Source organism: Mixophyes fleayi, chromosome 7, assembly GCF_038048845.1.
Source record: "Mixophyes fleayi isolate aMixFle1 chromosome 7, aMixFle1.hap1, whole genome shotgun sequence".
NCBI classification, from domain to species: domain Eukaryota; kingdom Metazoa; phylum Chordata; class Amphibia; order Anura; family Limnodynastidae; genus Mixophyes; species Mixophyes fleayi.
Window position 1 is genome coordinate 75,562,602 of NC_134408.1, and position 24,337 is coordinate 75,586,938.

A 24,337-nucleotide genomic window follows, 5' to 3' on the forward strand; every position below is an offset into this window, starting at 1 on the left:
CTAATTTGGCAAACAGACTGGACTTACTAGAGATGTGTACTGTTACATTACTTTTAAATGTAAGGCCTCTAGCTACAAAACCATTTGGACGCACATTACACGTTCATAAGGCTTTGGAGTAGCATGTACTACATTCTGGTGTGCCCCGGGGAGAGGGGCGTGTAACGGGGTTGTCTTACCAGCATTATAGTCCCCAGGCCAAAGCACTACACTGAAGCCCTACCTACACAATCATTCTCAGGAAATCATTGACAATTGTCATGAAAATTAAGCTCATATATTATTGCTTCATCCCACTAAATCAGTGTTTGCACATTAAAAAGGCTGCTGAAGAGCAGACATTGATCTATTAACGTTTGGCAAATCTAACATGGCTCTTGATGTTGCAAAGCAAAGATGTTCAAATTCAAATGCAAAATCATTTGTTTAATCATACAGACAGAGGTGGTACAGTACTAAAATACTGTGAAAAAATTAGGAATAATCAGGTGTTCAAACCAAACGTTAACTCGCTTTATTGGAAGAGATGTGTCTGATAATTTCATGGTAAATCTATACCACTATATACTGACAAGTCAATTGGGACCGTCTGTACGTGTTGCCCCTGCCCTGCGTAGCCATGTGTTAAGATGGCTCTGCATGTTCTTTTTTTGTTTACACAAACACACATTTGGATGTCCATTATTATTGCAAACTGTGTCATAAATGTCACCTTTTAAACAACATGTGTTCCAGCAGGGATTAGTCACTAATCTTAGGCATTTTAGGCAGTGGTATCAATTTCAAAAATCCCTTTCTTGTAAAGACTTACTATATCCTAATGCCTCACCATCTTGAGCCACCACTAGCTGGCTCTCGGCCTCCTGGTCCTGCTGGACCTCTGCCTCTTCCTCCCACTCAGGCTCGTCCAAAGAGCACGCACCCTCCCCAGAGGCGGAGAGGGAGGATTGGGCCGCAGGCTGGGACTCCTCTGCCTCGGCCTGGCCCTCGCCCTGCTCTTCCGCCTCTGGGGAGGCTTCCGTCTCCGACTCGGCCTGGGCAGCCACCTGCTGAGCAGGACTCTCAGGCTCCTCGTCCTCCACCACCAGTCGGCGGCGTTGCTGCCGTTCCCAACATGCTGGAAAGAAGAAAAAACAAAAAAAAGGTATTGTTAACACAATCGACAGCTTAATAAACCGATAGTATTACGAAAATCAGCTGATCATACATGTAGAATAAACTTTGCATTGCCAGCAGACACAAATATTAGCTAGTACAAAAGCAAGGAGCTAAACATGATAAACACAAAGCATTTCACATGACCTGTCACTAATGTTTGGGTTTGGTATAGGGATGTGGAATATCTCAGTGGCCTAGTGGTTAGCACTTTGCTCTCACAGCACTGGGGTCAGGAGTTTGAGTCCTGATTATAGCTTCTTCTGTGTGGAGTTTGCAGGTTTGCTCCATACTTGCATGTGTTGACTACCACACCCCCCAAACATACTACTGGGCAGGTAATTTGGTTTTTGGACAAATTGCCAGTTGTCTGTTTTGAAATGTTAGGGAATTTAAGTCTACAAACTCCCATGGGGCTGGTAATGATGTGAATTAGTTCTCTCTGTAGAGGGCCACTGAATTACTGGAGGGATATCAAATACTTTGGATGATGAGTATACTTTGGAAATCTGCCTTTGTTTGGACTACCTCACATTATAAATAGCCAGTTATTTAATGATTGATTAGCTATATATAGTACAGTAGGTAATCTGTTTGCACCTTATGGGACCTTCAAATAATTTTTAAATACGCTAAGGTATTTGGGTTTTAAATCCTGCCTTTTAAATGTTTGGCTAATAATAACAACACATCTGCCACTCCAATCTGTTTTTAAGGTTAGGTCAGCAAGTTACAGCACTCGGGTTAAGAGTTGGAAAGCCTGATTCCAAAAACCACCCTTAATGTTCAGAAGTTTCTCACAAAAACATTTAGGACAGTAAATTGTCAGCAGACAAATGTAGGAGACAGGAGCCAAAGCATTTTGGGTGCACTGGAAGGGGAATGACCTTTATAGTGTGCTTGCACATTGTTATGTAGGCCATGTCAGGTGATTAGGGTGAACATATTTTCAAACATATAGCAAATAAATATGTGTACATGTTTTTTTGGCGATTAATAGAGAACTCACTTCTTCTAATCTCATGGCGGAGTTCCTCGAGGAGCTGGGGCTGACGGCGCTGGAGATCGCTCCAGCGCCGCTGGAGCTGGACAATGGTCCTTCTTTTTTTTTTTTTATATTTCTTTATTGAAGAATGTCAAACATGTACACATCAGTAAATAAATTAGAACAAAGATATGTTTATACTTAATAATCTTGAACCATGACACATAGTATGAGGAAAGTCGTCATCTGTGAGTTACTGAAGTGAACTATAAATATGATATCACACATAAGATACAAAAGCCTGGAGAGACCGGGGCAACACAAGCACTCCCCTAGTCCAGAAAGATAGGTGGGTCTTGCATGAATATTCTAGTTTCGTACCAAAGGGTGTGTTGAAAACATTTTTGTATTTGTTCTCTCAGCGGGACTGACAAAGTGCCAACAAAGTTCTCCCAAGTGTCAAAAAATCTCCCTGTGTATTTTGTTTTTTGGAGGGAGGCTTCCAACCAGTCCATTTTCATGGCAAAGAACATTTTTTCTTTAAAGAGGTCCAGTGTGGGGGATGTGCTCTGGATCCACATGTGGAGGATGCATTTTCTTGCCACTGCCGAAATAATCAGCAGCAGACGTCTGCCACCTCTGGATGTGCGGGCATTTGGTGGGAGAATGCCCAATATAGCCCAGTCTGGTGTGAAAGGGAGATTATTTACCAGATCAGCAGTAGCAAACCTCCACACGCGTATCCAGAACCCTCTAATAACCGGACATCCCCAGAAACAATGAAACAAGTCTGCCCCTTCCATCCCACATTTAGGACACCTATCATTATCTGACAGACCCATAGCCAATCTGCGATGTGGAGATATATATCCCCTGTGAAATATGTTGAGGAACATTTCTACATATGTAGAGGCTGGGAGTAGTCTGATCGAGATGTTTAAGTTTTTAAGCAAAATTTCATTAGTTAAGTGCGGGAATGTCAATAACCATTGAGCAAGGCCCGAGCGTATGGTAGAATAGTCTATGTTGTTTCTCAGGAGTCTATAATGAATTGAAATAGCTTTTTGTTTGGGGGATTTAGAGAGTAGTATATTGTCTAATGGGTAATCCCAATCTATGTCTGAGAAAAAAACAATTAGGCTCTTGACATAATGTTGGGCTTGGAGAAATGTCATCCCGCAAGGGCCTAGAAATGGAAATTTTTCACTAGCTTGGGCATAACGCAATGGTTTCTTGGTTGATTTATCCATCAATTGACCCACAGAGTATAGACCCTGTTGTTCCCATGTCTTAAAGGGACGAGCCGCCATGCCATCCTGAAAATCAGGATTACCAACAAAAGGAAGGTGTACAGATTTGTAAGGATTTAAATGAAATTTATGTCGAAGAATGTGCCAAATCTTTCTCACAGACATCACCAGTGGGATAACTAATAATTCTATCGATATTTCCTGGTCATGAATGTGAAGAAAGGACTTTATATGCATAGAAGGTATAAATTGTTTTTCCAATGCCAAATTGGTATATATACTAGTTTGTGATATCCAATCTCTCAAGTACCGTAAATGTGCAGCGTAACTATACAGAACTATATTGGGAAAGTTGATGCCTCCATTGGAAGATGACTGTTGTAGTTTGATAAACAGGATACGGGGACGTTTTTTCCTCCAAATGAACGTGCGGAATAGGCAATTCAAAAAATGTTCATCTGATTTTGTGAGAAATAAGGGTAATGTTTGTAGAGGATATAGCAATTTGGGGAAGGACACCATCTTCAAGAGATTCGCTCTACCCAGATATAATACATTGAGATTCTAACACCCTTTTATCTCTATCTTTATAGATTCGATTATACGTCTTATGTTGAGTGTATAAAGAGTGGCTAGATTACGAGGAAGGAAGACCCCCAAGTAGGATATATAATTCATCTCCCACTTCAAGGGAGTGTTAGATGCCCAATTGGGTTTATGTCTATCCATGCCCAGGGAGAAAACAGTTGATTTATTGAAATTGACCCTGAATCCAGAGACAGATCCAGAGACAGATCCAAACTCCTCAATCTTCGACATCAGGGGAATCAGAGCGGCCTCAGGGTTGGACACGTATAATAAAAGATCAAATGCCGTAATACGGATACTCTCATCACCAATTTGGATCCCTTGCATGACTGACCAATTTTGAAGAACCCTTAACATTGGATCTAATGATAAATTAAACAATAATGGGGATAAAGGGCAACCCTGTCTGGTCCCTCTGTGCATTTCTATGGGAGCCCCTTGAAGTGTGTTAATTAGAAGGGAAGTTATTGGTTTATTATAGAAGTATTTGATCAAATCAATAAAGTCCCTTCCAAACCCACGCCTCTGCAAAATTGTGTACATAAAGGGCCAAGATACAATGTCGAAGGCTTTATGGGCGTCTAGGCTGACCAGCACATTATTGGTAGTACTCATACCTTTGGAACCCGCTATGGCAGCAATAGCTGAGCGAATTCCCTTAAACGAGTGCCTGCCATGAACAAAGCCTAATTGATGTTCCGTCAGTAGCGAGGGTATAATGCTTTGAAGTCTGTTTGCCATGATTTTTGACAAAATTTTGAAATCTAAATTCAACAATGTGATGGGATGATATGAGGCTAATAGTTTGGGGTCAGTGTCCGGCTTAGGAATGAGGGATGTAAATGCCCTATTAAATGTAGAATAGGTGGGATGTGAACGATGAATCGTTTTGTATAAATCAAGGAGGATGGGCGTGATTTCAATTTTTAATAATTTGTAATATTCTCCTGTAAATCCATCTGGCCCAGGAGCCTTGTGAAGTTTAAGCTTTGATGTTACCTCAAACACTTCTTGAGGGCTTATATCCGCATCCAAGAGTTCCCTCTGAAAGTCAGATAGAACAGGTAAGTCTGCCTCATCTAGTAGTCTCTCTATCAGGTTGTTATCTGGTGGAATGTCAGAGTAAAGATCTCTGTAGTAATCAACGAACGCTTCTGCAATTTCAGCAGATGTTTGTAGTAAGGGGGTATTAGTAGATGTTTGTATAGCTACTATATGGTTTCTACGTTTAGTCATTTTAGACATATTAGCTAAAAGTTTTCCAGTTTTATTACCCCAACGGTAGTACTTATTTTTAGTGTAGTCGAGCTTTGATTGAGCTTGAACCGAGAGGAAACCATCCAAGGCTTGCTTTGCTAATTTGTAATTGGCCTGAGAAACTTCTTGAGGGTTAGATGTTAATGCGTCAAAGCATAATCTCACCTGTTTGGCTAGAGAGTGGTAACGAGTAGCGGCCTCTTTTCTTTTATTTGCTGTATAAGACATAATAATGCCTCTTAAAACTACCTTAGACGTCTCCCAGAATAGGACAGGATTATCTAAGTGTTCAATATTGTTGTCAACATATTCCAACCACTGGCTGCAAAGATACTGACTGAAATGTTCAGAAGTATATAAATATGAGGGGAATTTCCACGAGGCAGTTCCAGGGCCCACCACCGGGAGACGCAAAGACAAGTGTACTGGTGCATGATCAGAGACTACAATATTGCCTAAGTCTGTCTTCATGACCTCAGATACAAGATGGTCCGCTATCAGGACATAGTCTAATCGAGAAAAAGAGTTATGAACCCCAGAGTGAAAGGTAAATGATCTATCTGTAGGATTTAAAAGTCACCAGGGGTCTGTTAGGCTATGTGTGATCTTAAACCTAGGTAAGACATGTAGATTCACTCAATTAGTGTCGGAGAGGGACGGTTGTCTATCTAAGGAAGGATCATCAATGACATTAAAATCCCCTCCAACTATCAAGCTATGTGTTTCACGTGAGGCTAATATTTGTGATATATTTTGGAAGAATTCTCTCTGGTGATCATTTGGAGCGTATATATTAAGGAGTGTATATTTATAGTCACAAATTTGGATGTCCAATAGAATGTAACGACCGTCAGGGTCAATAACTGTGTCCAAGATACTATATGGCAACTTCCTTCCCAACAAAACAGCCACCCCTCTAGATTTGTTTTTGTAGGGTGCAGAGATACAATCATGCAACCATGAATCCCGTAGGGTCGAATCATCCCCCATCCTCCAATGAGTCTCTTGTAAGAAGATGATGTCTGGTCTAAAGCGCTTTATATGTAAGAGAACTTTCTTCCTCTTAACAGGAGTATTTAAACCATCAACATTCCAAGAGAGGATTTTAAGGGACGGTGGTGTAGATGGAGCGGGTGTGTTAATATGTTGTGGGTGTGACATGGCTAGCTCGTCCCCCCAACCAGGGGCAGGGTACTCACAATTGGCCGCGGTCTAGTTGAATGGAGTTTCCACATCCAGATTAAGAGTGAGCGCAAAGTAGAAAGTTGACCCCGGCCTCTCCGGTGTCGGTTCGGATTCATTCTTGAGTTTGACCTCGGATGAAACAATAATAAAATAACCAAACATGTCCAAACATTCCTCAAACCACATTTTCTTTTTTCCTTTTCCAACCATAAACAAAGGTAGATCCCAGACCAAGAGTCGGGATGTACCAAGAAAACAATTAACAAGTAAATTTTGAACTTATTGAATGTCGGGAAGACATAATAAACTGTGGATATATATTATAACATGAAATAACTGAGCAAATCAGGAATATATCCTGAACATAGTTAAATAAAATATCAAAATCTCATAGAGCGATAGTGTCAACGAGTTGGTGACCGTCTTTCCCTACCTGGTGAGTTATGCGAAGACGGGGCTGGGAGAAAGTAGCGTGTTGCTTCAACCGGGTCATCAAAAAACATAGTTTGGCCGTTCTCGGTCACCTTAAGTTTGTCCAGGTATAAAAGGGCAAAACGTTTGTTGTTATCAATCAAGTGTTTACATACTGATGCAAATTCTTTGCGCTTTTGGGAAACAAGTACTGAAAAATCTTGAAAGATAAGTATCTTATGGCCATCTACTACCAACCCCCGGCTCTTTTTGTATGCTCCCAAGATGGTGTCTTTGGCACGGTAGTCCAAAAACCGAGCAATAACTGGCCTAGGCCTAGATCGTTCCCCTTCACGTTCTTGCCCTATCCTGTGAGCCCTCTCAATCTGAGGTTTATCCATGGATTGCTCCAGTGCTAGAGCCAGTGGAAAGGCAACACTAAGGAATTGGACCAGGTGTGGTCCTTTGACAAATTCCGGTATGCCTATGAAGCGAAGATTATTACGCCGGTTTCTGTTCTCCAAATCATCTACTTTATCAGTTAAAATTTGTAGGGATTTGGCCTGCTTCTCTATTGTGCTTTGAACAGTAATCATATTATCCTCCACACCACCAACTCTCTGTTCAACCTCAGCAATACGATTAGTATTTGCAGCAATCGCAGTCATAGTATTGTCAATCAAATTATGCAGGTCCTCAAACCTTTTCTCTAATTGAGGCATAAACATAGCAGAGAATTTGACTGCAGAGATAGAGGGTGAGGTGTGAATAGAATCTGCCATTGGCGTGTCAATAGGTGGATCGCTAGATTTTTTAGGTGGAGATAAGGGGGGGGGGGGCAGTGCGAGTAATCTGTACTTTAGGTTTACCCATGTTTGATTGAGAATTGGAGACCACCAGCTTTTGCTTATGTAAAAATCTGTCCATCAGGCATACAAACTGCCAGTGCAAGGGTAAAACGGAAAGGGGAGAGGAGCCTAGTAGATTTTGAATATCAGGCTATCATATTGAAAAGGTACAATATCTTCCCAAAGGAGAAAAATAAGTACAGCAACTACATTCTATTTAGCATAAGACTGAGCATCCACTAGGCACAAGAGTGTATACTACCACAAGGTTAGTTAGTATGAGTGAGCAATAGTGAGTGACGGATACGTGAGCAGGCTCAAGTAATACAAAACACGTGTCTATTAGGGTGAATTAAGGTAAGAGTCTAAGGCGACAATTCCTATAAGGGATATGAAATATTGAATACAAAAACAATGTGTTATAGAGATCAGTTATTAGGTAATAATATAATCAGGCTACTAGATGGCGGCATTACGACAACACACCAAGTGAAATGTGAAATAGTTGCAATCTAGTGAGTAATACTGATCTATTCAGAGAAGGGTGTACAATTTTTTTTTTTGTTTGTTTTTGTTTTTCAATGTGAGTGCTGAGGTTATGTAATAGCCGCTAATACAATCAAATAAATGAAATAATGGGTTCTCAGTCACGACGTGTTATCCCAGTATGACTTGCAAAATATGTTGTCAGGCTGATCAGCAAGACAGGGTATCAAATGTAAATGGTCTGACAACCAGTGTTCAATGGTAGATCTTTCACTTTGGGTTATTTATCTGTATTTAAGTCCATCCAGGTATACAGTTGTCTGTAGAAATGTAAAGGTTCCTCCAAATGGCTGTGTTGCACAGACAACTTTTCCAAAGATATTAAGTTGTTCAGTATATGTCTCCCAAAGTTATACTATCAGGTGTGGACACTGCAGGACTGCAATGAATACAATCAATTCCAGTAGTGCCAGATAGCTGTCAAAAGAGAAAAAACTGATCCTTGTAGGTGTTTTAAGTGTCTTGTATAAATGGTGATCTAGAATGCACTTGAGATTGGTCAGTCAGTGATGCAGTGCAAATAGCAGAGATATTCCTTTGGAGTATGCCTCTTACAGTCTCGCAAGTGGGATCAAAGGTGACATTCCTAAAGATAGGATTAGAAACCCAGCATGCCCTGTAACAGGGCTCTCAGCACAGCAACTATACGAGAGGATCTTTTATTATAGAAAGCTGTCAACACTCTGAAGATAGCAAGACAGTTCACATCTCAAATTCCCTCTGCAGCGTGTCCCTGGGTCATCAATTAGACAAGAGAGATAACACAAAGTAAATACTTGCTAGGCTGCTGTTAGACAGAGACTCCTTTACAGGATCAGTAATAAATTAAGAGGTGACAGGCTGCTGTTGCTCGTGTCTCCTCAGTTCTATCCTAGCTGCCCGCTTGAGAAGCAGTACCTGGAAAGTGTGCACAGTAAAGACTCCACACGAGGGTTTGCTGTCCTACAAGTGTGCTCCCACACACAGGCTCCCGGGCGTATAGATCAATCAGCAGCACCCCTGGCTCCCGCACAGAAACTCCACTGTTGCCAAACCAAAGTTTGCAGAGAGAGAAGCAATTTCAGCTGCAAGAGTGACCGCAGAGACAGCCAGTTAAGTGTAGGCTTCCACGCCAGGTGCAGTATATCTGCAATTTCGGCTGATTGCTTTCAAGTATTGTGGCGGGAAAACCCACTTAGCTCACAGATGGAGCTGTAATCCGGGGAAAATAAGGGTGTCTGTGTAGGATATTAATCCTATAGTTGATCCTCACGTTTTCTAGCCCCAGCAGGTCCAGGGGATAATAATTTTATGCTGTGAAACACCACAGATGGTCGTGGATAAAAAATCATCACACAGAGCAGGGTTAAGATGCGGCCATGCTAGATGCCCCGCCCACCAGAAGTCTCAATGGTCCTTCTTTTATTGTACTGCAGGCGGAGGTGTCTGCGGACCCTTTGATAGGCCCGCTGCTTGACCTCATTAGATATATAACGGCCCAAGGGCATGTTATCCATGCACTCAGTTATAGCCCTCAATTCTCTGCGGCTAAATATTGCGGCCCTCATTTTGCAGCTCTACTCTCTCACAAAATTAAGGACTCTGCGCTCTGATTGGTTCTCTCAGCACGTATGGGCGCGCTCACGTCTCACTCGGATCTTTATGACACTTGTGTGTGTAATGGTTGCCTCTCCCACCAAAAACATGGCGCCCGTCGCGGATGAGACGAGTACTCTGTGCTCTGCAATTACTAAGAGAGTGTACACCTGCTTTATGAATCAACTCATGCTTTAAAACCCACCTGGACTTTGCTTTCATTCCTGTTCATGTGCTTTGCAAGAGCAGGCCAAACAGAACTTTCCAAATCATTTTTTTGGTGGTGCATTTTCCAATTGCAACAACCAGTAAGTATCAAATGTTGGGATATATTCATTTATATATATATATATATATATATATATATATATACATACACCAAATGTGAGGATCACACAATGGAGGCAGCTTGTAACAATAAAATATGTGTGCCTTTGCTACAAATAAAAAGTATAAACCAAAAGCCCTTTACCTCCAAATTTACATGGAAAGTATACAATTTCATGCTACACTCTGCTAATTACCTTCTCCCTAACAAACACACTAATAAGTTCATTATAGCATTGATGGACACATGACTCCAAATGTATCTAGTCACTTATTTTGAATGTTCCAACAAATTGTACATTTGTAGTATGCACTATTAATCGTGGTGGTGGCTGAATTTGACAATAACCTTAAATTTCTAATCACAATCTTGGGTTGCCGCTCTGAAAATTTGAATGTGATATAAGTGACTTTACTGTGCTGATAACGTGATAAACAATGTTATGAATTTGAAAGTGGAGAGTGGTAGTATTAGCAGAATGTTGAAGTAGTTATTGTAGGCCAATGAGGTAAAAAGACAGTGGCCTAAGTAACTGATCGTGATATATTGAACCAACAATGATTATTAGATTAAGGGGCATGTGCTTGATACATAGGTAGAAGTTTGCTAAATGCTACCTTTAAGGGGGTGGATGGGCTTACAATCTTTAATTGCACCTGACTGTTTGCATTGCCAATAAATACACTCCTTTTCTTTTCAATAGCAATATGTCTGATGAAGGCCCCAGTGGCGAACAGGCCCCAGGCCTGCCACTTAGAAGAAAGCAGAATTTAACACCCCAGGAGCTGGAAGTACTAGTGGATCAAGTTATACTGAAATTTCATTCAGAAGATCAGCAGCTAACTGGTCATGAGCGCCAACGCAACTGGCACGAAATAACTGCCTCTATAAATGAGATATCGCCCTACGTGCGTCGAATGCGGGAAGTCCAGAAACGGTACTAAGCAAATGTTTGTCCTAAAGCCCTATTTAAGTTGTATAACTGTGTATAGTAGTTTTTCATTAGATATATATATGTATATATATATGTAGACTGTGACATAGTAGTAGTTAGTCAACTGTGAGCTTCAACCACCTTGTGTCTATAAAGCATTTATCTATCAGGCCCTTAGTTGTTTTAAAATTTCATCATGCCACTTGTTCACATTAACATGTACAGTTTTCAACATTATCCAAACTGGAAACGGACCACACATTTTACAGTGTATTTGTTTTTAAATTTGGTGTGAATAGCAAAAGTACACAGTGAAATTTTTTGGGGGGTTATTAAGCAGCTATTTGAGGTCATAACCTTTGTCTTTTACACAGATGGGCAGACTATAAAGGTCAGCTGAAAGGCAAGCTTGTGCGGGCGCACAAGCATGCCCAAGGGACTGGTGGGGGTCCTCCAATGGATATTGTCTTAACATCCCTTGAGGAGCGTACAAGGGCAGCAATTGCTCTGGTGGAGATCGTTGGGGTGGGCGACATAGACACTGGCTATAGCCCATCCCGAACAGGAAAGGACGCTCCACTAGGTACATGATGAGTTCCCTTATTTAATGTTTGTTAATGTTTGTGTCTGTACGTGCAAATGTGTCAACTCTCTGGATGTGTCTGATGTCAAACTTTAATTGCACAATGACTTTGCCTATCACATTGTAGGAAATGAAATGTACACACTGAAGACAAAATGTCTCTATATGTTGTTCGTTTAGAAAAAAGGTTGCACCATAAGTGCCAATGTCTGCTTTTGTGGACTGTCAAGTATTGGCACAACCTGCAAGTATTGGCACAACTACATAAGGAGGCGCGGAGTCTAACACGCCGCCGGTATTCACCAGGGACCCCCGCAAGGAGGTTTGGACTTCGCGGCGAACGACGTGCAGGTCGCGGCCCTCCAAGGTAGCTACTTTCGAGATGACGGAGATATTCGTGGTCGTACAGGCAGGGTCTGGAACCATTCAGGAGACGAAGAGGAGTCAGCAGGCCGAGGTCAGAACCGGAGAATACAAGGCAGGACAACAGGGAGATCCAAGAGCGAGGTCAGCGAGAGAGCTGGGTCGGTAACAGGAATCAATCAGGTAATGAAGGTATATATGTATATATCACAGGAACGCTGGAGGCTAGATAACTAGTTGCTCTGGCACCCTAATGGTGTCAGAGCCAGGTATTTATAGGAAGTGTCTGCTCCTCATTGGTGTGCAGTGATTCAGCGGTCAGTCGCGCTGACCGCCGACAGGAAGTCCAAGAGCGCGTCCCATTGCTACGGCGACGGACGCGCATGCGCACCACGCCGCCAGAAGAAGCGTCCCCGTTGCTTAGCAACGGGGCACACGGCCAGAAGCAGGCGCTCGTCCCTGCATAATGAGGAGGCGCAGGGACGGCATCTGATAGTACCCCCCTCCTCACAATTGGGGAAAACATCGGGTCCAGGGCGTCGCTTAAGGAAGGCGGATAACAGTTTTGGGGCATGCAGATCTTCCTTAAAAACCCAAGATCTCTCCTCCGGTCCTCAGCCCTTCCAGTGTACCAGGTACTGATAACGTCCTCGGATTTTACGTTCAGCAAGGACTTGACTAACCTCATATTCATCGCCCATAGCAGTTGGAATGACTTGAGGAACAGAAGTGGTATGATGAAATTTGTTGAGTACCAAAGGTTTAAGGAGGGAGATATGGAAGGTGTTGTGAATCTTCAGCGCAGGAGGGAGTTGGAGTCTGACAGTAACTGGATAAATTACTTGAGTCACTGAAAAAGGTCCAATAAAGTGAGGTGCAAGTTTCATGGAGTGAACCCGTAGTTTCAGATTCCGAGTGGACAACCACACTTTGTCCCCAACCTGGAGAACCGGCACCAGTCTTCTATGGTGGTCAGCGGAGGACTTATACTGACGTCCGGATCTTAGAAGATTCTGCTTCGTGGAAATCCATAGTTTAGCCATATCTTGAGTCATGGCATGGGCGGCAGGAACCGTGGAAGGTGGGGAGGAAAACGTGGGAAGAATAGGATGGGTCCCATACACAGTGAAGAAGGGAGAATATCCAGAAGAAGAATGACTAGGTTGTTGTGTGCAAATTCGGCCCAAGGCAGCAGAAGACTCCAATTAAACTGGTTGTGTGAGGAAAAGCAACGTAGAAATAATTCTAAGTCTTGATTTACTCGCTCCATCTGGCCGTTGGTCTGTGGGTGATACCCAGAGGAGAATTTAAGACCAATACCTAGATCCTTGCAGAAGGCTCTCCAGAAGCGAGAAATAAACTGGACGCCACGGTCAGAGATTATTTCCTGAGGACAACCGTGGAGGCGAAAGATCTCTTTAATAAAGATTTGTGCTAGTTTAGATGCAGTTGGAAGACCATTTAGTGGAACGAAATGGGCCATCTTGGAAAATCTGTCTACAGCGACCCAAATAGTGTTGCAGCCATTGCTGGGTGGCAAATCAGTGATGAAGTCCATTGAGATGCTAGACCATGGATGATCAGGAATTAGGAGAGGTTGTAACAGTCCTGCGAGAAGTTGCCTAGGTACTTTATTCTGAGCACAAGTAGTGCATGAGGCTACGAACTCCCGAACATCTGTACAGACAGTGGGCCACCAGTAATGTCGAGAAAGCAGCGAGAGGGTCTTCTCTGTACCGGCATGACCAGCGAATTTTGAGGCATGTGCCCAACGGAGCACCTTCAAGCGTAGGTGTGGCTCCAGGAAGTAACAACCGACAGGAGGTGTACGAGTGATAGCCACAATACATGAAGGTTCTAAGACTGGTGGAGGTTCTACTGAGGGTGGAGTGTCAGAGATGTCAAAGGAACGAGAAAGAGCATCGGCCTTGGAATTCAGAGAACCAGCACGGTAGGTGAGTTTTAGATTAAACCGGGCAAAAAATGAGGACCATCTGGCTTGACGGGGATTTAGACACCGGGCATCCCGAAGGTAGATGAGGTTCTTGTGGTCGGTAAGAACAGTAACCGGGTAGAAAGCACCCTCTAGAAGATGACGCCATTCCTCAAGTGCAGACTTTACTGCAAGTAACTCTTTATCTCCAATGCCGTAGTTAGACTCAGAGGGAGAGAACCTCCTAGAGAAGAACCCACAGGGTAATAGTTTCCCAGAAATAGCCTCTTGCGACAGAACTGCCCCGACACCAACAGAAGAAGCATCAACTTCAACTAGGAATGGTCTGTCTTGATCAGGTTGAGCAAGCACAGAAGCAGAAGAGAAGGCTTTCTTAAGGACTTCAAAGGCGGTGACAGCCTCCGGAGACCAAACCTGGGGGTTAGCTGATTTTCTGGTCAGAGCGGTAATAGGCGCGATGACGGAGGAAAATTGCGGTATGAACTGCCGGTAATAGTTGGCGAAGCCAATAAATCTCTGAATAGCTTTCAGTCCCATAGGTCTAGGCCACTTGAGAATTGCGGATAACTTCACAGGATCCATCTACAGACCAGCCCCCGACACTATGTAGCCCAGGAAGGGAATCTGTGGCATCTCAAAAACACATTGCTCTAGTTTGCAAAAGAGCTTATTTGCTCGTAAACGAGAGAGGACATCCCTTACATGACCACGATGACTGGCCAAGTCTGAGGAGAAGATTAAGATATCGTCTAGGTAAGCTACTACAGAAACAGAGGAGGTCTTGGAAACATTGTGGGCCCCAAGAGGTGACCATCGCACGATTCCAATCAAATTGGGGTGAGTGAAGCTTGAGCCAAGGTAATCCTAGAATGACTGTATTAACAGAGCGAGGGAGAACCAGGAACTCGATGACTTCAGAATGTAGTACCCCTACCATCAACCGGATAGGAGAGCAGATATGGGAAACTGACCCGTTGGAGATCCGATTCCCATCCACCGCGGTGAGAAATAACGACTGAGGCAATTCTTGTGTAGTTAATTGGAGTTGCGATGCCAGAGTGGCAGAGATGAAATTCCCGGCAGAGCCGGAGTCCACAAAGACTAAGGTCTCGAAGGGGCTGACAGGTGTTTCTAAGGAGATGGGCATGAGGCAATCAGTGCCAGAAACGGTGTAGGGAGTAGTAACCCCAACTCCTAAGTCGGCCTCCCTGCCACCGACTAGGAGGAGGCGTTTCCCAGTCTTTTGATGCAAGAAGATAAGGTATGACCAGGATCCCCGCAATATAAGCAAAGGTTTTGCTTGAAGCGTCGCTGACGTTCCTCAGGGGTAAGCCGGGACTGGCCAATTTGCATTGGGTCCTCCTGAGGTACCGGGTTCTGGAACAGGGGAGCAAGGCGAGTGGAGGTCCGTCTGGTGGCTGAACGTTCCTGGGTACGCTCTCGGAAACGTAGATCTATGCGATTGCATAGGGAGATCAGAGAATCCAGATCTGTAGGAAGCTCCCGTGAGGTTAACTCGTCTTTGACTCGGTCTGTCAACCCTTGCCAAAATGTCGCTACCAAAGCTTCATTGTTCCAAGCGAGCTCAGAGGACAAGGTGCGGAACTGAATAGCATACTGACCGACTGTCAGAGATCCCTGGCGAAGGGCTAAGAGACTGGAGGCAGCAGAAGATATACGACCGGGCTCATCAAAGACCTTCCGAAAGGCCTCAATAAAGGTAAAGGCGTTAGATAGCATTGGGTCATTCCGTTCCCACAGGGGAGAGGCCCAGGCTAGAGCTTGTCCGGACAATAAGGATATAATGAAGGCCACATTTATGCGTTCCGAGGGAAAGGATGCTGGATTACACTCAAAGTGGATAAGACACTGATTTAGAAATCCTCTACATCTTTTGGGCTCTCCGTCAAACTTATCCGGCGGGGAAAGTTTCAATGCAGCGGTGGACGCCACAGCAGGAGTGGATGAGGTTGCTGCAGCAGCCGAGGTCGCCACGGGAATGATTTGAGCAGATGTCACAGAGGCCTGAAGGGACTCAAAGCGTGCAGCGACTCCTTGAATACATTGAAGCAACTGCGCCTGCTCAGACTCCTGTTTTTCAACTCTGTGAGCCAAGTGAAGTAGGAGGTCCCGAGCAGAAGGTTCGTTAGATGTCTCGGTTGACATGCCAGAGCAAGCTCTCATGAATGAGGTATTTACACCTGCAAGTATTGGCACAACTACACAAGGAGGCGCGGAGTCTAACACGCCACCGGTATTCACCAGGGACCCCCGCAAGGAGGTTTGGACTTCGCGGCGAACGACGTGCAGGTCGCGGCCCTCCCAGGTAGCTACTTGCAAGATGATGGAGATATTCGTGGTCGTACAGGCAGGGTCTGGAACCAAGCGGGCAATTAAGGTACAGATTCAGGAGAGGAAGAGGAGTCAGCAGGCCGAGGTCAGAACCGGAGAATACAAGGCAGGAAAACAGGGAGATCCAAGAGCGAGGTCAGAGAGAGAGCTGGGTCGGTAACAGGAATCAATCAGGTAATGAAGGTATATATGTATATATCACAGGAATGCTGGAGGCTAGATAACTAGTTGCTCTGGCACCCTAATGGTGTCAGAGCCAGGTATTTATAGGAAGTGTCTGCTCCTCATTGGTGGGCAGTGATTCGGCGGTCAGTCGCGCTGACCGCCGACAGGAAGTCCAAGAGCGCGTCCCATTGCTACGGTGATGGGCGCGCATGCGCACCACGCCGCCAGAAGAAGCGTCCCCGTTGCTTGGCAACGGGGCGCACGGCCGGAAGCAGGCGCTCGTCCCTGCATAATGAGGAGACGCAGGGACGGCGTCTGATAGCCTGTTAGCAAATTCCATGTAAGCTTACACTTTACCAATGCTACATCACACGTTGCTAAATATTAGTACAAATAAAATCTTTAGCGTTACTGCTTGGATATAATATCTTATTGTTTCTTTTTCTCTGTCTACAGATTGTGATCAGCAGGCTGCTCCAGAGGTGCAGGAGCAAGTTGCCCGTGATGTGCAGGAGCCTCAGGTGGACATGGCAGAACATTTAAGGGTGCAGACACTCTCACCCGCATCCCAAAGATTTGAAGATGCCACTGTATTACAGAACACTCACCTTACACAAATAGCGATCACTCTACCCCACATGGAGCACCAACTCACCACTTTCATGAGCACACACACCACTTTCATGAGCACACACTCCACTTTCATGAGCGCACACACCACCCAAATGGATACACTAAATACCACTTTGTCAACTATAGCAACACTCCTGGGTGATCTCTTGCATGCCCACTCCACACGCACCTCCGGTACATTTCCTTCACTCAGTTCAGATTATTCATTCACCAACCCCCAAACCGAGTTGTTTCTTTCTTCCTCCATCCCTGGTGTGTCAGTTAACTCCTCCCTCCCTGTTGTCTGTTCCTTCCTCCCTCCCTGGTCCATCTGTTGTCTCCTCCCTCCCTGTTGTGTCTGTTCCTTCCTCCCTCCCTGGTCCATCTGTTGAATCCTTCCTCCCTGTTGTGTCTGTTCCTTCCTCCCTGGTCCATCTGTTGTCTCCTCCCTCCCTGTTGTGTCTGTTCCTTCCTCCCTCACTGGTCCATCTGTTGAATTCTCCCTCCTTGATCCGAACCTAGCCCATCTTTATTGTGTTTCGTTTGCCCGTGCCTTTGGCACCCCCCTTGCCCTACCCCTTGCCATCCCCTTGGCTTGCCCCCTGCCACCCCCCTTGGCCTGTCCCCTGCCACCGCCCCTGTCCATGACCCTGCACCTTCACAGCCTCGGACACAATCTGATCCCCTTGCAAGTTTGCCTGGTTGCTCTGACTCCTCTACATCACTGGTAACCAGAAGTCGGAGCCGGGGACCAAACAAACTCCTCCCAAAAAGAAGCGCACAAAATTATTTTTTTGGCTTTAATATTTTGTTTAAAGTTTAAGTGGTGAGAAACAACCAAAATTTTTACTTTAATAATAAAATTTAAAATCATACCAAAACTCTTTTTCGGTAATTTTGTGAAGGCATATTTTAGCATGGTTTTTTGCTTTCCATACTTTAAAATAAGTCTAATGACATTGTTAACTCAGAACACTGAGTCTACATTCCTTTATTTTCTTTGGTAAACGTGTCTGACAAGACATTTATGTGTCAAATGGTAAGTTTATATCTAGACTAAGGCCCTGATTCATTCAGGATCTTAACTTGAGAAACTTCTTCTTTAACTCTCCTGTCCGAAACCATGTTACAATGCAAGTGCTGCAAAATAGTGTTTGGTTAGGCACACATTTTAAAATCTGACTGTTTTAGCATGTAGATCACAAATATTACCTTTACATTTCAGTGTACAAAACACTATCAAGTATTTGTGTGTTACATTAAAAAACAGACATTATTTAACTGTTGTGCAAAACCAAACACTATTTTGTAGCACTTGCATTGTAACATGGTTTCGGACAGGAGAGTTAAAGAAGAAGTTTCTCAAGTTAAGATCCTGAATGAATCAGGGCCCTTATGTCTATCTCTAAGTTTCAGTCTTTGACCACTAACTATTGAGTGGTGTTAAAGCAATCATGCATGTATTAAAGTAATTCTATCGTTTTCAAATAAGCATTGCATAGGCGATTGTATTGTGTTTCTAACACACAAAGTGATTTATTTTAGCAGATGTAAATAGTCAACAATTTAATACATTATTATATTATAAAGAACAGTACAGTACAGCCAATACCAAAAGTTACATACATACCGCGCTCTTATCGCATGCGCTCGCTGCGCTAACCACGAGACCCAGTGGACAGTATATCTGTTAGAATACTGTGATCAGTGAAGACTGAGGGCCAGGGGTTGCAGCAATGATTATATACAGTACAGTGTTACACAGTGAACAATAGAGATGGCGTAGCTTGCTTCTATAGGTCCAGACAAGTGTGGTTCCAGGGTAAACAGGTCATAGGCTGATTCAATCTAAGGAATCCAAAGGTGGGGGTCGTCTCCCAGGGGATGAGCTCCTTTCTTCCCGCCAATGCTCCAGTTACAATTAGCATTTCATGGCCAGTATCATACAAAGGTTTATTCCCTAACATCAATAACTAGAGTATGCAATATGCGATCTCTTCGGCGATGGAACCGGACAGCTGCTGATGAATAGGGCTTTAATATGACACTAGGCATGATAGCTTTCCTATAACCTGAACCTTGAATATCACTGAAGTGTACGTATAATCATTATATATATATATATATATATATAGACTACTAATAAACCAAATACTATCTGCTCATAAATTACAGTGTAACGGAACCAATATGAATATGAATTATATAAATAACAAAATATTGTAATGCGAGTGTGTGCGTGCATATTTTACCGTGCGATCGCACCACACCACGTGTCACGTGGCGTATGGATCGCAATCGCACGGCAAAACAATATTAAACCAATATACTTTAGTTCATCCAATTATACGACTTCGACAGTCCACCCTTTGATAGTATAATAAACTATCACCTTAAAGATGTTATATGCAGGATCTCAGTACCACGTTTCATTGTTATGTAATACAAGTCCCCCTTGGTGTATGACCACGCTGTTTGTAGATCTAAACAAGTTATCATAAGAGAGAGTCTTAATCCTCTAAATGACTTCTTCTTTTACTATAAACCGTACACTTCTGGAGCTTGGAGAAAACCTTTTGTATGCCCTTCAAGGGTGCAATAAAACACGTAATACATTATTTGGAAAGGTACAAGGTACAATAGAACATGTATCAGCTATACAGAATACTCTACTACAGTTCTTCAAGTTTAACAGGTTCTTCTGTCCAACGCATGTCTTTAAGCTCAGAATACAGTTAAACACTTCATGTTCATCAATAGGATCATCCTATGTCTATCAATAATGTCATATACAATCTCCTTCAGCTTGCGTTAATATAGACACTTCTAATAATGTAATCAGTTCTTTTTATCAACACTTGTGGTGTTGAGATTTAACAGTGATCGGCTTGTAAACTATTGGGAGACTCCAGACTGAGGGACCTAGGTGTTGTACTTTTTCCCCTAGTGACCTCCCACCCATAGTTCGGGTGCCTCAAGAAAATTTAGTGGGAAGAGAACTAGTCCTACTTGATATAATCATTGAGGTATGTGAGAGCACGCCCAGCACTTTGTTTGGTCTAAAACCTTACCCTCCCAAGAATGATAATCATTCTCAAGGATGCCTGCTCAAGTCCGGATATTACTGGACTGGCATCGCTGGGTGTACCTCTTTTTAAATATGGGGTCACCGTACTTACGGACGTGATGCTACTCAGACAATAGCCCCTTGCACTTTCTCCAAGCTCCAAGGTTTCCCAATTTTTCTTTACCTCTGAATTGAATAGAGTAATTGGCTGGACCGATTATGCTACTAACTTCTCCTTCATCCCCAATACCTCCTTATCATTACCTGAACCAGCCTCTGTCACCTGCTAATAATCAAAAGAATTAACCGTCCTGAGAAGAGAATAAAATGAGAGAACACAAAACAGGAAAAACTACAACTTCATGCTGGACAACAGTCTTAGCCTTTGGCTCAGGTGCTACTAACTGCATTCGAGGCCTTCCAGAACAGACTCATGAGTGCCCTTGGACCCTTCTCTGAGTGTTGGCTTCTCTGCAGTGGGTGGAATGGGCACCAGTGTGTCTCTGCTACCCTTGAAGCCGTGATGCTGGTAGCCTACACCTGGTACCTGTCTGTCAAATAACCTGAGCCTAAGAAATTTCTGTTCCACAACTTACTCTCCCGATCCAACATCCTGACAGTTAGTGTGACTTTTCAGGAAAGTGTTTTGGACGTTCTTGGTTACTGTCTCACTATTTACCTTCTCTCAAGGTCTAACCTAGCCTCCCAGTTACAATCTCACCTCACGAGGGGTCAAGAACATTTCAAAAACTGACAGGTTAAGAGTCTGCCCAGGAGTGATCTTTTGGTAGCGGGGAAGGACTCGTGGCCGAAGCTATCAGTCACTTCAATCAAGTTCCAACTCTTATTCTATTCAATTCGTTCTACCTAGTACCGTTACTTTATGTTCAGACTGGTTTATGGATAATTGAAAGTATGTGATTTGTTACCACTACTCATACATTATACCTCTATTATCAATAACATGAAAACCCCTATCATCTATTATAACTCTAGGACCGTCACATTGAATAACAAAAGCTTTGAGTATGACACAGTAATACATTAGACACATTTCAATACACCTTTTACCCAGACATATTTCATTGGTACACCAGTGTATACTTTAGGATCCTGCATGGTGGTAATTGGATGATGTGGATTTGTTTTACCTGGAGAAAACCCCATCTGCAGGAGGGATATGGGATGGCACTATTGGTATCGTTTTCCTGACATTCTCATAATCAAGATAGGACGTTGTCGTCCTACTAGCTTGAGACAAAATGTCTGGTGCACCCCAATATACTCTTACCAGCTTGCACATACCTTCTGTACCCAGCTGAGCCAGACCATTTGCTGCCTCCTCTGGGTCTGGGAGATACACTCTGGGAGCTACTGGTCTACCTTGTCCATCTCTCCAGGGTCCGCCAGACTCCTCACCACATCTCTTCACCTTCCAGACAGTTTATTCCTCAGGTAACACAAATCTTCAAATATTAACCAATATGTGTATGTGTGCATGTTTGTGTGTGTGTGTTCACATTTTAAAACTAAAACAATACAACGAAAAACAAAACAAAACATAGATTTGTTAGCTGTCACATAAAACCCTGCTGTCTATTTGACAGCTATGTTCGCCCTGGTGTGACAGCCATGTATGGTCGTGTGTGTAAATGTGGACTTTACTAGCAGCTATTTCAGTTGGTAACTGTGTCACTGTATAAAGTCCTCTATGTAGTGTCCTAATCATGTGCTGGTATTGCTATAAAAGATTTCTCAGTCACCTCAACATCGCCTCCTAGACTAGAAAAATGCTGAAGACCACTGTATATCAATCGATTTTCCCTCTACCAACTCACATGCCATTCTTAGTACCTCACACTCAGCTACTTGACTATGTGAGAAAGACAAAGGGGTCTATTTCTATAACACTTTCTTCAAATATAACAGTATCCAGTACATGTCTGTCTAACAGTGAAATAAAGTATAAAACACGAAAATTCTACATTTTCTAGGGTTTCACATTATGTCACATCTTGTGGTAAAAATCCTACTCCAATGTTCTATACAGAGATGCATATCTGTATGCCTAACCTCCAGTAATCTCCTATCCACCCTTTGTGCATCCATATAAAGGCACATTTTTGTACAGGAGGCAGGAACCAAAAAAACAAAAAAATCTGAAAAACAAAACAGATATGCAATCTATAAAACATGAATCGTATTTCCACAACAGAACCTTTCTGCTTAAAATCAGCAGTTTTTATACCCATGAAAACAAAACCCCTGACTGTTTCTGTAACTCATGTCAATCTAGTGTGTGTATCTCTGAATTTGTCTTATGTAAAAAAATAAAAATATGTCTTAGCCCCATCGATGAGACTGTGTCTGTGTTTTATCTCTACCAGAGGAGAGAAAGAGAGAGAGAGAAAAAGAGAAAAAGAAAGATAGAGGGGTACTAGCATTTGTGTAAAGAATGAGAAATAAGAAAGCAATGAATAATGGGAATACAAAGATTTGAATACAAACATACATGTAGAAAGGGAGATTTTACCACACAAATGACAGCTGGATTGGACTCTATGGGAAAATGGCTGAATTCATTCCACTACTCCCCTTATCTATTTGCTAACTATGACCCCTCCCCATACTTGACTAGGGGGTCTTAACAGTGCAATCCAGTGTCGTCCGTCATTTGTTCATTAAGAACTCGGTATCACATTGACTACATACCTTTTCAACGGACTTTCCTAACTTATGATAGAGAAATATAGAAGTTAACTCTTAATGACTCATCTGAGATACATAATGATTCTCAGCCAAACAAATTATCATGAGTCACTGCAGCCTGAAACAAAGAGTGTTCCAATGATCCATTGTTAAGTAGCCTTTCAAGATTGATTTTTCCTATTTCTCTATCCCACCATTGTAAACATTAAGTCTATATTTCTTTTGTGTACCCTTTATCTGTAAGAGGGAAACAAGATAGTTATCTCAAAACAGCAAACAAAACAAACATTTCCATTCTTTACCATCGGCCAGCGATTGGGAAAACAAGCATTCGACAACATAAAACAAACAGACAAAATCAACACAGATTACTTTTTAAATCCGTTCCCTGCACACTAATACTTACCACAGTTTAAACCCCACCTGGTTGTAGGACTACAGGTCTGACCTAACCTCTAGGGTTGGCTATGGTTCTCCCCCAAGGCATTGGCTGCTATGAGGTGCACAGGAAACTGTTGAGAAGTCTCTGAGACTTGTGTGCGCCATCTCTGTGGGTGTCTGTGTGATTCCCCCTTAGATGGGCCAAGTCTCTTTGCTTCCGCTCTTGTCATTGTACAGTCCTTTGCTTGGTGTCCCGTTTTAGTGCATTTAAAAAACTTCCTCAACTCATGTTGTTTCTTTTCCTTTTTACAATCTCTCCTAATATGTCCTTCTTCTCTGCAATTGTAACATCTCAATATTCTAGGTTTGTTTTTGTGAGTCGTATGCTGGTGGTCGTGTGTGCAGTCCCTCTAGTGTTGGGATACTTACCATTATTACCCTATCACTTAGTGTCTCTTTCTGTTTATTTATATTCTAATCATGTCCTATGGCTGTCTCCCTGAGAACACTTACAGTACTTCCTCTCCAGTATGGTAATGAAGTTTGCACCCTTCTTTTCAAGTTTTCCCTGAGGCCATCCATTAGAAATTTAACAGCAACCTCTCTGTAGTGTACATTATCCTTTATGTCTGATACCCCAGTATATTTGGCCATCGCTATCAGAGCCCTTCAAAAATAGTCTGTTGCATTTTCACTATCTTTTTGCCTGATAGTAAAAATTTTACTCCAGTCCACTATCACTGGAAAATATATGGCCAACTGTGTGATTATATGTCTAATATTGTCCTGATTATCATCCTCGGTTAAGGATTCATCCTCCTCCAACATACAATCCTTAATGAACTCTTGTATATCAGTATTGGGAGGAAGACAGGTCTTCAATAATACTCGCCAATCGTTATTAGTTGGCTCATACACATTACCATAATATCTAATAAACTTCTGACATTTGGTCAAATCTTTCCTAGGATCAGGGAAATCAGACAAAATTGAAAACATTTCAGACCTAGTCCATGGATCATGCTTTGCTACATGTTTTAAGGGAACTTCATCATCTCTGTCTGCCTTCCCATTGGGAACTGCTGTTGT

General features: G+C 42.9%; 1 long non-coding RNA gene across 1 annotated transcript in view; it reads right to left on the bottom strand.

Annotated features, from left to right (window-relative positions):
* The window catches only part of LOC142097815 (uncharacterized), a 74,118-nt gene that overhangs the window by 1,018 nt on the left and 48,763 nt on the right, over positions 1–24,337 (bottom strand). The window contains exons 3-4 of the long non-coding RNA XR_012678250.1: positions 6,435–6,549; positions 830–1,117 (exon numbers count right to left, since the gene is read on the bottom strand). This is a non-coding gene — a long non-coding RNA (uncharacterized LOC142097815). The remainder of the gene's footprint in view (positions 1–829; positions 1,118–6,434; positions 6,550–24,337) is intronic.